General features: G+C 45.4%; 1 protein-coding gene and 1 long non-coding RNA gene across 3 annotated transcripts in view; one reads left to right on the top strand and one right to left on the bottom strand.

Annotated features, from left to right (window-relative positions):
• Positions 1-13,460, bottom strand: part of SGPP1 (sphingosine-1-phosphate phosphatase 1) — a 70,340-nt gene that overhangs the window by 43,319 nt on the left and 13,561 nt on the right. The gene's annotated exons all lie outside the window — the stretch shown is intronic.
• Positions 2,152-5,887, top strand: LOC310677977. Of its 2 annotated transcripts, none has more exons than XR_014511543.1 (2): positions 2,152-2,272; positions 5,475-5,887. It is a non-coding gene; the product is annotated as an uncharacterized lncRNA (long non-coding RNA). The 2 variants fall into 2 exon arrangements; XR_014511544.1 differs by having other exon boundaries at positions 5,432-5,887.

Genomic DNA, 13,460 nt, shown 5'->3' with positions numbered 1-13,460 from the left:
TATAAGGCAGACATTCTGGGGGAACTTCCATTCCTCCTCACCACTGTGAGCTGAATAAAGAGCATGAAATCCACTCTCGACTCTGAGTATATTTCACCTTGTTTCTTCTGATAAAGCATTATCTGCATGTACTCAGTGTGATTTAATCACTGTCTAGCTCCCTGACAGGCATGTACCTAGACTCATAGAATTGTAGTGTTGGAAGGGATCCCCAAGAACTCTATTACAACCCCCTGCAATGCTGGATCTGAGGCAGCCAGTTCTCATGCACCAATGACAGCTCATGCGCAGATGGCATGAATAGGAGTTGGGGTTTTTGGGGGGTGTTTTGAGACACTAATGTGGACATTTCTTTAGTGTGGCTTCACCTACAGGACCATCTGAGCTCTTTGAGAGCTACGATCTCTTTCTAAAGAAGGGAGTGGTCTCAATAGATTGATTCTCTTTTTAAAATAATAACAACAACAATAATAATAATAATAAATTTTATTAGTATTTTCCACACACACACACAACCCCACCCCCGAAAAATAACAAGACACAAAACACAAAAACAAGCATATAAGTAAACAAATCCAAATCTTACAAATTAATAATATAAACACTAAAAAGGAAAACAAACAATGGCTTCCACCAATCCCACAGCACCTCCTTTACCTCTCATTATATCTTCCTATTTTCCTTATCATCTGTATCCTAGCATCTATAAGTCCCTCTTTCTTATCCTTTCACTTCACAAGATTATTCCAGACTCAGGCAGATTTCTGTCCTCGAACCTTGGCTTTTAAGGTATTCATTTAGGCATAGACTGATTCTCAGTAAAATCTTTGTTTGTTGTCTTTCCAGCAACGACCCAGGAACTTCCTTTTCCACCAAGTGGAGAATCTTGTCCAGGTCTGCCTTTATTATTATTATTTTATTTTTACTATTATTTTTTATCTGTTTTTATCAGTGGCGTAGCATGGGTTGTCAGCACCCGGGGCAATGCAAGTAATTTGCACCCCCTAACCCGTGGATTTGCGCCCCCTAACCCTAACCCCCAGATGTTGCGCCCGGTGCGGCGGGCCCCCCTGCACCCCCCATGCTACACCACTGGTTTTTATTAGTGACGTTTTTATTGCTAAATTGCTTTGGGAAGTTGTATGGTGATTTCTAAATGAAATGAAGCGAACATCAAATAGGTGGGGAGCTTTGCAAACCCTGAGACAAGAATGAAAGGTCAGCCAGATAAGAAAATGTTTAGTTAAAAGATGTCAGCGAAAAGGCTAAAAAATAAATAAATCATTAGGGGGAACGTCATAGCAGGGAGAGTTGCTGTGACAGTAGAACAAAACTGTCTTGGGAGACGGTGGGCTCCTTTAAGCAGAGACTGGGTGGAAGGCATTCATCAAGGGGGCTGTCATTGCCTCTCTCATTGAGCTTGGAACAGATGACCCCCACGTCCCTTTCAGCTCCAAGAGTCTACGATTCTTTTTTCCCCCTAGAAAAATTGGTTAATTTTCCAAATTTATAACAAGCAGATAGGAAAAAGAAAAACAAAACAAACCAACCAACCAACCAACAAACATTTATCCTGATTATAATAATTCCACTTTTGTTAACATTGTTAGTTGACTTCCTCAAACCCCCCTGTCTGAGTTTCCACATAAACCATTGTAACAGTTTCCCAAAACTATTTTCCCATATACTTTACTTGGTCAATTAACATCTTACTTTCTTTTCAGTTTCATTTTTAATTTTAACATAATATTTTACACATCACATTTTCAAATCCTAGTCCTATCTGGTACTCGCAAGTAATTCTAATTAGATTATCTTAAGATATTTAGCTAAATAGTCTTTGAATTTCTTCCATTCCTCTTGGTGCTCCTCCTCCCTCTGGTCACGGACTTTTCTGGTCAAGAGTCTACGATTCCTGAGTTCTCGTTGTTCTGTTTGGGAAAAGGGTTGTGAATAAATGGAGGTCTTTAAGCAGAGGCTTGACAACCATATGTCAGGAGTGCTCTGATGGTGTTTCCTGCTTGGCAGGGGGTTGGACTCGATGGCCCTTGTGGTCTCTTCCAACTCTATGATTCTATTCTATGATTCTAAATGAGTTGTCCTTAGAGTACTGTATACATACAGCTGTTATTGTTTATTATTTACAGAGTACCATCAGAATGTATGGTGTTTTTTCCTAGTACACGTGGGAAGGTCTCTGCCCCCAAGACCTTACAGTCTGCAATCTGACACAGGGAGACAGCAGATGATGGAGAGGAAAGTTGAGGCAGAGGTGAATGGGTTTGTCCACAGACAGATTTCCGGGTCAAGTGGCCAGCATGACTAAACCACTTCTGGTACAACAGGACACAGTGACAGAAACCAGAGCACATGGAAACGCCATGTAATTCTATGACAGAATTACAAGCCTGGTAGATGAAGGGAACACAGTGGATGTAGCCTACCTTGATTTCAGCAAGGCATTTGACAAGGTGCCCCATGATATTCTTGTAAAGAAGCTGGTAAAATGCAGTCTTGACTATGCTACCACTCAGTGGATTTGTAACTGGCTGACTGACCGGACCCAAAGGGTGCTCATCAATGGTTCCTCTTCATCCTGGAGAAGAGTGACTAGTGGGGTGCCACAGGGTTCTGTCTTGGGCCCGGTCTTATTCAACATCTTTATCAACGACTTGGATGATGGACTCAAGGGCATCCTGATCAAATTTGCAGATGACACCAAACTGGGAGGGGTGGCTAACACCCCAGAGGACAGGATCACACTTCAAAACGACCTTGACAGATTAGAGAACTGGGCCAAAACAAACAAGATGAATTTTAACAGGGAGAAATGTAAAGTATTGCACTTGGGCAAAAAAAATGAGAGGCACAAATACAAGATGGGTGACAGCTGGCTTGAGAGCAGTACATGTGAAAAGGATCTAGGAGTCTTGGTTGACCACAAACTTGACATGAGCCAACAGTGTGACGCAGCAGCTAAAAAAGCCAATGCAATTCTGGGCTGCATCAATAGGAGTATAGCATCTAGATCAAGGGAAGTAATAGTGCCACTGTATTCTGCTCTGGTCAGACCTCACCTGGAGTACTGTGTCCAGTTCTGGGCACCACAGTTCAAGAAGGACACTGACAAACTGGAACGTGTCCAGAGGAGGGCAACCAAAATGGTCAAAGGCCTGGAAACGATGCCTTATGAGGAACGACTAAGGGAGCTGGGCATGTTTAGCCTGGAGAAGAGGAGGTAAAGGGGGGATATGATAGCCATGTTCAAATATATAAAAGGATGTCACATAGAGGAGGGAGAAAGGTTGTTTTCTGCTGCCCCAGAGAAGCGGACACAGAGCAATGGATCCAAACTACAAGAAAGTAGATTCCGCCTAAACATTAGGAAGAACTTCCTGACAGTAAGAGCTGTTCGACAGTGGAATTTGCTGCCAAGGAGTGTGGTGGAGTCTCCTTCTTTGGAGGTCTTTAAGCAGAGGCTTGACAACCATATGTCAGGAGTGCTCTGATGGTGTTTCCTGCTTGGCAGGGGGTTGGACTCGATGGCCCTTGTGGTCTCTTCCAACTCTATGATTCTATGATTCTATGATTTACCTTCCTGCTGCAGTGGTACCTATTTATCTACTTGCACTGGTGTGCTTTCAAACTGCTTGGTTGGCAGGAGCAGGGACAGAGCAACGGGAGCTCACCCCCGTCACAGGGATTCGAACCACCAACCTTCTGATCGGCAAGTCCTAGGCTCTGTGGTTTAACCCACAGCGCCACCCGCATCCTAGTCGCTAGTAGCTGTTGTTAATTAAGGTTTTGAGTTTTCCATTACCCTTCGGTGCAGAACGAAAAGTTTGTATGCACACGGGTTAGTTGGTATATAAAATGTGGGACATGCTATGCCACCCTCAAAGTCTGCGGTTTATAACAATTTTAAGATGATGGAGTCTTGAAGATGATTTCCATGTTGGCTGTGGAGGGAGAGGAACCTGTCTGGCCTCAGATCTGCCCCTCCACCTCCACCAGCTTTTTTTCCCTAGAAGTGAATTTTGGTTTTTTTGCTAGCTGGCTAAGCTGCTAGTCCCCTGTGTTTCCACGATGGCTACCGAGAAAAGAGGGGTCTGCAGCAAGGACAGAAGCACAAGCTACTAGCTCTTAAAAGATTAATGAAAACATGTGTAGGCCAGTAACTTTTGAGGACTGTGGTTTGTTAAGGGGGCTGGGAACTGTAGCCCTTTGGGGAATAAACTACCGTTCCCAGGATTCTTAGCAAATGCAGTAATGCGATTTAAATTTATGGTGCGTATGCAGCCTTGCGCTGATCTTCACTGTTTATCCCCCCTCTCTAAAATATAATTAATATATAATGAAGAAAAAATTTCAAATGCTGATTTCGAAGTAACTATGTCCTTTATAGAACCTTAATAAGAGAATATACACATGGATTTATGTGCTCTGTGCTTTCCTCGCTTCCATTTCCTGCTTAAACATGTGAGCAGTTGATTTTAAGATTTGGCCCCACCAACAGTGATCTCCGAAGCAGAAATATTTATTGTGCTGCAAAGCCCCCTGGTGGAATATGGAAGATCTACAGCAGGCTAGAATACATTGCCATGACCGTTCTTGTAGCAGGAACCCCCCCCCCCCCATCATTCAGTTTGTACAAACTTCACACACACTCACACTCACACACTACATATGCTGCACTTCTGTTATAAATTCATAGAAAATCAACCATACATCGGATTTGCACTGTTCCACTTTTATTTTACTCCATGAAGGAAAGACTACAAAATGGGGAAGGTTTGATACAGGGCGCCATAATCCCTTCACCATCCCAGCACATCCACAGGAGCCCTGCCCAGTTGCTATGCCAACCCTGATGATCCCAGACAGAAGACAATCAAAATCACAAAGAACTTGCATATGGGAATGGATTCAGCATGATCAGATTTCCCTCAGGGAGCAGGAAACTGCGACTACCTTTGTCTTCAGAAAATGACTCATGGGGAGGGGGAGAAGGGAACCAGCCAGGTGACAGGACACTCAGGTTACCACCACAACTCCTCCCTCAACCCCTCCTTTCTGTCATGTATGCATGATGTTTCTGGGAGTGGGCTTGACCTAGAGGATGGGAATTTCAAAAGTTTTTATAAGGTCTTGCACACCATTTTCTGTGTCTTTCCTCTCTCCTGCAAGTGAGGGGAACACCCTGCTGCAACAGTTCAATAAAGGCCAAGCCTACAGGCTGCTGATTTGCTCCAATTTACTCCGGTTGGTGTCTTTACTTTTTGTCCAAGGGAGCCCTCGGATTTTTCCAGTAACACTCTAAATCTTTTGTTTACAAATGTTACGGAAATTACGGGGGGGGGGGCACATCTTTAAAGTTGTTAAATGTTACAAATATTATGCATAAATGTATCCTTTTGACTTGACGGCTCAGGGAAGTTACCTAGCTTTAAAAATCGTATAAAATCAACTGGAAGAAACAAGATTTACCAACTATCGAAGAATGGCAGATGAAGATGATATGGAACTTGCCGAACTGACTGGGAGACTCCGAGACCAGAGAAAAGAGACGGTGGAAGAAGATTGGAAGAAGTTTAAAGAATATTTGAAAAAATATGTTAATATTTAAATCTTAGAATAGCTTTAGAAGTGGATATAGGCTGTACGGTTAGAAGTAGAAGACAGTGTATTTTAAAATAGTATTATTTGTAGGTGATAAAATGTGAAGATTTTTATGGTAAAAGTAAGCGTGATAAAAAAATGGTTATAAATTATGATATATGTAATCTGCTAAAGATGAGGTAAAATGAAAATCAGATGGGGGGGGACTTGGGGAAGCTCACCTAACAATGTTTAGAAAAAATAAGGATAAGACAAGAATTTGTTTGTATTGTTTGTTTTTCTGTTTGTGTTGTTTAGATGTGTTATAAAATGAATTTTAAAAATGAGGGGGGGGGAATCAACTCCTTTGCCAGTTTCCTTTATTCCACCGCCAATTTGCTTCATTGGCCAAGGACTTGGAAACCACTCTGTCCCTGCCATAATCCCTCAAGCGGGAGGTCACGTACTCACAGGAAGGTACTCATAGGTGTCAATCGCTGGGCAAGGCACTCCTCCGGACTTGCCCAGGTGGCAGACTATGCAAACCAAAGTTCTATTGTCCTCTTTCAGTGGGTGCTTAGAATGTACAGTGGTGCCTCGCAAGACGAAATTAATTTGTTCCGCGAGTTTTTTCGTTGTACGCGTTTTTTCATCTTGCGAAGCACCACTGCATTCAAACACTAACAACGGCGGGGAGGGGCGGGGAGAAGCAGGACAGCTGCCGCAGCGGGACCTCAGACTCACCCGCGCATTGTGGCCACCGTGCGACGCGGCTGCTGGAGGGCGGCAGGGCTCAGGAGCGCGACTCGGCGGAACCGCCACCAGGGAGAGAGAGGTGCTGGCGGCAACGGCTCTCTGAGGGGAGCGCGCGAGGGGGGTGGGCAGCGGCACGAGGCACTAACCATCAGCGGGAAGGTGGGAGGGAGCCGGAGGAGCGGGGAAGTAAGCGTGCGTGCGTGCGTGCAGTGCGCGTCACCATGACACGAGAGGCAGGGCCGTTTCGTCTAGCGAAGCAAGCCCTTAGGGAAATCCGTCTTGCAAAGCAGCTCAGAAAACAAAAAACTCTTTTGTCTTGTGAGTTTTTCGTCTTACGAGGCATTCGTCTTGCGGGGTACCACTGTACTTCCCAATACATATCCTGTATCCGCCTGTTGCCCCAACACATTCCTCCTACGTTAACCCTCCCCTTTTCTGATATAGCAATGATGTAGTGATGATGCTTAATGAACTGTATGCTGGGATAAGATCGAAACTTTTAAAAGTCCTTGTCACCCCATCCTTGGGGTTCAAAATTCCTTTGAACCTGTTGGGCAATAAACTTTGGTCTACAGCTATTTGCTCCGGTTGGTGGCTGGACTCCTTCCTTTATTCCGTGGGTTCTGTCCCAGGAGCTGGGTGACTGAGCAGCCTCGCACCTAGATTTTTCCGTAACACCTAGGTGACAGATACTGGGTGAAATCCACAGCTGCCGGTACACCAATGGGAGGAATCTGTCGGTGGAACAGGAGAGGAAGGCAATGTCTTCCTTCCACCAACGAACAGAGATACAGCCCAGTTCTTTTAATGAAACTGATGCTTACGGAAATCTGAGTCAAGGGGTGGCTTCTAGCTGTTGCACACCCTACTTGTTTGGTGGCGCAGAGGCTGAAGAGAAACACCCGGTGAGTTTGAAAACCATCAGGAAAAGAGACAGAACTACGCGGTTTGTGGTTGGTTAACAAGAGGAAGAATTCTGATGATGATTTACGGAAGAACCAGACTTGCTGACTCTCTGCTGAGGCCCTTTATATCATCTTGCAAGCTCAGTGACACCCAGACCACCCCTTCTTGGACTCTGCAGCACCCAAGGGTGGAAAACACTCCTTCCTTGGTTTGATCTGACCATGATTCCCTTTAGTCTTCCGCAATTATGCTGTGAGCAGCCCCAAGATTTATGGATGAAGGGCAGGATACAAATTTAATAAATGAAATAGTTCTCCCTCTGTAAGGGCTGAATCAACACCTTTTGCTTCCCAAGGTGGAGCAGAAAATGGCAACCCCTTCTTCCAAGTCACGGTGCACTTATTATTATTATTATTATTATTATTATTATTATTATTATCATTATTATTTATTACCCTAAGGTCCCACAATATTAAAAAGTTTAAAACAACTTGAAACTACAAAAATAAGACGGGTCCTGTTGTTGTTGTTTAGTCGTGTCCGACTCTTCGTGACCCCATGGACCAGAGCAAGCCAGGCACTCCTGTTTTCCACTGCCTCCCGCAGTTTGGTCAGACTCATGCTGGTAGCTTCGAGAACACTGTCCAACCATCTCGTCCTCTGTCGTCCCCTTCTCCTTGTGCCCTCCATCTTTCCCAACATCAGGGTCTTTTCCAGGGAGTCTTCTCTTCTCATGAGGTGGCCAAAGAATTGGAGCCTCAGCTTCAGGATCTGTCCTTCCAGTGAGCACTCAGGGCTGATTTCCTTAAGAATGGATTGGTTTGATCTTCTTGCAGTCCATGGGACTCTCAAGAGTCTCCTCCAGCACCAGAATTCAAAAGCATCAATTCTTTGACGATCAGCCTTCTTTATGGTCCAGCTCTCACTTCCATACATCACTACTGGGAAAACCATAACTTTAACTATATGGACCTTTGTTGGCCAGGTGATGTCTCTGGTTTTTAAGATGCTTTTTAAGATGGGTTCTAAAATATTCCAATTACCCCCCCCCCCATGTTTCTAGTGATTATTGCTCTTATCTCTAAGCTGCCTTGAGTCCTGTCAGGGAAAAAGGTGGACCATAATTAAATATATATCCTTCAGTATACCTGAAGGAGTGTCTCCACCCTCATCATTCTGCCTGGACACTGAGGTCCAGCGCCAAGGGCTTTCTGGCAGTTCCCTCACTGTGAAAAGTGAAGTTACAGCGAACCAGGCAGAGGGCCTTCTTTGTAGTGGCACCCCCCGATGTACAATGCCCTCCCACCAGATGTCAAAGAAATAAATATCTGATTTTTAGAAAACATCTAAAGGCAGCCCTGTTTAGGAAAGCTTTTAAGATTTGATGAATTGTTGTATTTTAATATTTTGCTGGAAGCAGCCCAGAGTAGCTGGGGAAACCCAGACGGATGGGTGGGGTATAAATAATAAATTATTATTATTATAGAATAAAGAGGTGTGACCTCAACACTCTTCAAAAGCTGTACAAGGAAGAGGCCAGGTGCACCTCTCTAGCGAGTGAGTTCCACAACTTTGGGGCTGTCACAGAGAAGGCCCTGTCTTCTGCCAACACACCCTGAGCGCCTGAGCTTCTGGAAAACAAAGAGGGCCTCTTCTGTCAGTCCTAGAACCTGCGAGGGTCTGTAGAGAAGGGAGGTGTCTTTCAGGTATTTGAAGCTTGAGTCATTTTCTGGCCAAAATGGACCGTACTGCCCCCTAGTGGGGATTACCTAGTTGGGTGCTACGAGGCAAGGGTATGGCTGTGAGACACTGGAGGTATAAATGAGTATCAGACTTTGACAAGCTGGTATCACTGAACAAGTTTATCGGTTTTGTTGAATTAAAGTAAATTGTTTTAATTGGAATAAACACGCAATTAATTGCTCCTGTTTTGAATTTCATCATTCCCTGATTAATCTCCCTAAACAAATTGGGTTTGGATTGCTCTGTTCCCGAATTTAGCACATTTGTCCCAATTCAGCTAAAACTATTCACACTCGAGTCCTGTGGCAGTCGTTCATGCTTTAGATGAATCACAACTAAGCTGCCCACCCAGTTTCAGATGTGTTTAAAGGGCTGAATTCAATGTTAGCCCTACTCTGAGTTGACTCATTGCGTGGTTTTATGCTTTTATAGTCTTGTAAGCCACCATGGTATATTTTTAAAAAATATATTTTATTAAATAAAGAATATGATGGAGACAATTACTCTTGAGTGTTATTTAGTTGGATACCATCCAAATATCTGTTCTTGGATCGGGACTGTTAAGCATTTTATAACCACATTTCAGATGGCAAAGAGGCACATTTATTATCGCACAACCGATGCTTTAACCTGGAAAAGGCCTGGTTATGAATTCATTATAAGCAAGGAAGAAAGTCTGTTGTTGCAGACCTCAGAGCTGTGTTTCCAGTGTGTTTTCTCAGCATTCCTGAGAGAATAACGTTTTAAAAATTGGCACGCTCTGTTTCCTGCTTGGGGAAATGATTTTATCCCAGATTCTCATTAAAGTCTAGGAAATCCCCCTAAGCCTTGTGCAGTGGTACCTCGGGTTAAGAACTTAATTCTTTCTGGCGGTCCGTTCTTAACCTGAAACTGTTCTTAACCTGAAGCACCACTTTAGCTAATGGGGCCGCCACAGCATGATTTCTCTTCTCAACCTGAAGCAAAGTTCTTAACCTGAGGTACTATTTCTGGGTTAGCGGAGTCTGTAACCTGAAGCGTCTGTAACCTGAAGCATCTGTAACCCGAGGTACCACTGTAATTGTAATGTGCTCAGAGGTTTTCCCACTAGAGGTCACTGTTGCTCCCAAAATATGTACCGCTCTCTCTCTAGGACTCTGAAGTTAATCCAGAATGCGGCAGCTAGACTGATGACTGGGAGCGGCCGCCGAGACCACATAACACCGGTCCTGAGAGATCTGCATTGGCTCCCAGTATGTTTCCAAGCACAATTCAAAGTGTTGGTGCTGACCTTTAAAGCCCTAAACTGCCTCGGCCCAGTATACCTGAAGGAGCGTCTCCACCCCCATCGTTCTACCCAGACACTGAGGTCCAGCTCCGAGGGCCTTCTGGCGGTTCCCTCACTGCGAGAGGCCAAGTTACAGGGAACCAGGCAGAGGGCCTTCTCGGTAGTGGCGCCCGCCCCGTGGAACGCCCTCCCATCAGATGTGAAGGAAATAAGCAGCTATCCTATCTTTAAAAGACATCTGAAGGCAGCCCTATTCAGGGAAGTTTTTAATATTTAATGCTGTACTGTTTTTAACACTTGATTGGGAGCCACCCAGAGTGGCTGGGGAAACTCAGCCAGATGGGTGGGGTATAAATAAATTATTATTATTATTATTATTATTATTATTATTAATAATATTTCTGCTGAAACCTGGAGAGCTGCTGCCAGTCAGTGTAGCCAATACTGAACTAGATGGGCCAGTGGTGTAAACAAAGCAGTTTCCTATGAACTTTCTTCTAAAGTCACTCCAGAAAACTGCAAGATTAATTTTTATTTCCACCTTGCACTCCTCTGACCACACCACTGTTGCAGTGCTCTCCTTGACCTCTGACCTTTCCCCACCTCCCCAATGCTATTGGATAAACTGCTCTGATATCACAGCAATCTTTTGCCAATGGGTGTGACACAGTCCCATTGGCTGCCATCGCATTAGCTGCCAGCAAGAGCCTGGATGGTTTTAACCCAACTTGGCCAAGAGGGGAAAGGAAGACCTCAAAAGCCTTAGAACAAGAGCTCCAAAATCAACAAACCACTTTGGTTCAAGGGAACCACATAAATATCGCCTTGGTTTCGTGGGCGATTTGTGCCTACAAATTGGTTTGGCAATTTCAGCGACCTTCAAGGCAAAGACAGGAGATGGAATATGTCGCTTAGGGAGTAGGATCACAATTTCATTTATTTCTTTAATATATTTATATCCCACCTGTTTCTCCAAGGAGCTCAAAGTGGCATTTGTGGCTCTCCTCCACCTCCTCATTTAATCCCCCGCAATGACCCTGTGAGGTGGGTTAGGATGAGAGATGAGGACAGGCCCATATCTGCACCTAGTGAGCTTCCAGGCTGAGTCCCAGGCCCTAGTCTGACATTGACCAGCTGATTACATGGCTCCCCAAATCTCTTTTCTGATGAGAGCAGCTTTTGCATCTCATTTGGAAACCAAGGACCCAGAGTCTGGAGGAAGAATGGGGAGGCACACAATGCCAGATGCTTGAAGTCCAGTGTGAAGTTTCCACCGTCTGTGTTGATTTGGGGAGACGCACAGACATTTCCCCTTACTTTTTAGGAGGAAAAAAGTGCGTCTTATGGAGCGAAAAATACGGTACTTGAGATATTCATCCCTAAGTTAGAGGAGCCTGCAGATCAATAGGAGGACTGCTTTGTGAGTTGGCATCTTCACTTGCTGCTGCTGCTGCTGCCTGCTCCTTCTGCAGGGAAGAGCCAGTGCCATCTGGACGATCAGTTGCCAGGGAGCAGGAGACTCTGCAGATCGAAGGAAAGGCTGCTCCTAAGGATTGCTTTCTCTACCAGCTCCAACCTCCATCTGCTGCTCTGCCCCTTTCCCAGAGGGAAGAACCAGGAAGCTGGTTTTGTGTCCGCAACAGCACCCCCCCCCCCGACCAACACATAACATTCCTATTTTAGCTTTATATGGATTTTCATTGTAAGTTGTTTGGGGAGCCAATTTTTGCTGGAAAAGATATGGATTAAATAAAGGGTTAGCGGCACTCTGTCAGGGCAGGAGCAGCTGGTATTACATTTTCAGGATGGCAAGCCTTCCAGATCCTTGTATCATCATGTCCAGGCATCATTCCAGCAACATTTCCTTATGAAGTGCATTAGGGGAATAGCGCTTCCTAGGTCCGCAGCCTGGGAGTCATTTTGGACTCACAACTGTCCACGGGGGCGCAGGTCAATTCTGGGTCCAGGGCAGCTGTTTATCAGCTCCACCTGGTACGCAGGCTGAGACACTACCTCAGTGGCATAGCGTGGGTTGTCAGCACCCGGGGCAAGGCAAGTAATTTGCGCCCCCCCCCACTGCACTGTCCCTCCCCCAGATAGTCCCTCGCTCTCTCTCTGCACTGCACCGCACCGCACGCCTGGCACCCCCCTCCACAGTGGGCGGCGACCCGGCAGCTTGGATCGGATTCGCACAGCCAGCACTGCAGTGAGAGAGAGTGAGTGAGCCAGGTAGGGGCAGAGAGCTGCGAGTGCGAGCCCACCCCCCCAGATGTTGCGCCCGGTGCGTCCGGCCCCCCCTGCACCCCCCACGCTACGCCACTGCCCTACCTGACCGTGGACTGTCTCACGAGAGTGGTGCATGCTCTGGTTATCTCCCGCTTGGACTACTGCAATGGGGCTACCTTTGAAGGTGACCTGGAAACTACAACTAATCCAGAATGCGGCAGCTAGACTAGTGACTCGGAGCGGCAGCCGAGACCATATATCACCCGTCTTGAAAGACCTACATTGGCTCCCAGTACGTTTCCGAGCACAATTCAAAGTGTTGGTGCTGACCGTGAAAGCTCTAAACGGCCTCAGTCCAGTATATCTGAAGGAGCATCTCCAACCCCATTGTTCAGCCCAGACACCGAGGTCCATCTCTGACGGCCTTCTGGCAGTTCCCTCCCTGCAGGAAGTGAAGTTACAAGGAACCAGGCAAAAGATCTTCAGAAACATTGTTGCCGCCAATTGTGGAGGCATAGCCTGCAAATAGCGTTCAGAAGTGTTACCACTTTGTTGGGTGCTATAATGGATCAGATGAAATGAATATTGTTTTTATCTAGCAGACAGAATATTTTTTTTATATAGCGGACTGATAAATAACTGGAGGTTCTTTATACAGTGATCTCCCGCAAGACGAATGCCTCGGAAGACAAAAAACTCGCAAGACGAAAGAGTTTTCCGTTTTCTGAGTTGCTTCGCAAGACGGATTTCCCTATGGGCTTGCTTCGCAAGACGAAACGTCTTGCGCCTTTTTTTTAAAAAACCGCCAATGCATTCCTATGGGAAACCGTCAATACACATTGGTGCTTCGCAAGACGAAAAAACTCGTAGAACGAAAAAACTCGCAGAACGAATTAATTTCGTCTTGCGGGGCACCACTGTATTCTGAATCTTATTTTTCTATCTTTCTCTTTTAACCTCTTTT

The sequence above is a fragment of the Podarcis tiliguerta genome (genome assembly GCF_965153285.1).
Source record: "Podarcis tiliguerta genome assembly, chromosome: 1".
Classification (NCBI taxonomy): domain Eukaryota; kingdom Metazoa; phylum Chordata; class Lepidosauria; order Squamata; family Lacertidae; genus Podarcis; species Podarcis tiliguerta.
Note: the sequence above shows the minus strand (reverse complement) of the source record. Positions and strands in the feature narration are given on the sequence as shown.